The sequence below is a fragment of the Schistocerca serialis genome, chromosome 5 (genome assembly GCF_023864345.2).
Source record: "Schistocerca serialis cubense isolate TAMUIC-IGC-003099 chromosome 5, iqSchSeri2.2, whole genome shotgun sequence".
NCBI classification, from domain to species: Eukaryota; Metazoa; Arthropoda; class Insecta; order Orthoptera; family Acrididae; genus Schistocerca; species Schistocerca serialis.
Window position 1 is genome coordinate 322,450,447 of NC_064642.1, and position 1,187 is coordinate 322,451,633.

Here is a 1,187-nt window from a genome sequence, read left to right on the forward strand (position 1 = left end):
AGAAAGCCTGTTAACTGCAATTCACAATGATTACAAAAGGAAAGTGGTCACATATGCTTCATTACATACTTAATTAAAGCTTTTTGATTCTGTATCAGTTGAGATCAACACAAAAAGCTAGAATTAAATTAAGTATAGTCACATCCAGTGCTAAAAGTTTCATCATGCAAGAGACCTTCATCAGTTACCACAACTTCAGAAGGTGAAGGTACCAACAAATTGTTTCCTTGTTTACTGTTTCTTTTTCATTTCTTTATCTTTCTTTTCTTTACTGAGTAGAATTCTCTCTATTTCCTACAGAAGCTCTTGGACCATTCACTGAAAAATGAGTAGTACTTGTTCTTTGATCAGCTAAGTTCTCTTTATGTAAAGAAATGGCTGCACTAGTTTGCTGTATGACTTTGTCCAATGTTGCTATAACACAAAACTCCTCTTCACCATTGTATCAAATAATGCAGCTCACCATTTCAGAGTGCTGGCAACAGAGATGGCTACAGTATTACCATTTTCAATGTCACATGCAGTGCATCCTCTTCATTTATCCTGTCTCATACATTACAATTAGATAACTATGTTTATGTACGGTGTCCATCACCTTGAAATTAATGCAGGACAAATAACAGTTAAAAAGAATGTGGGGGGGGGGGGAGGGGGGGTGACACAGAGAGAGAGAGAGGGGGGGGGGGAGGGAGAGGGAAGGGGAGGAGAGGGGATGGGGTGGAGAGAGGATGGGAGTGGAGGTAAGGGGGGAGTAGAGGAGAGAGGACAAGATGAGACAAGGCAATGCGAGCTGAGGTGAGATGAGGTGGGACAGGACAGGACGAGACGGGATGGGACCGGGGTGCGACGCAATATGATGCGATGAGACGGGATGCGATGGGACAGGACAGGACAGAACAGGATGGGACAAGTTGCGACACAAGGTGATGCAACGACATGCAATGTAACTCGGCAGGGTGGGGGGGGGGGGGGGGGGGCGGGGCTGGACACAGCAGGGCAGGGTGGGGCAGTCCCTCTTGCATAGAAATAACAATGCTGAAGAATTTTATGGAATGCCTAGCCTTCCTTTGTAGCATTAAGCCCCCATTCATGTCCACCCTGAATATTCATTTCTGAAATAGCTGCAAAACTCTTGCGTCAGTTGGTCCTCTACATGCCATCTTAGGAAATCTAACATCAGAGAAAAT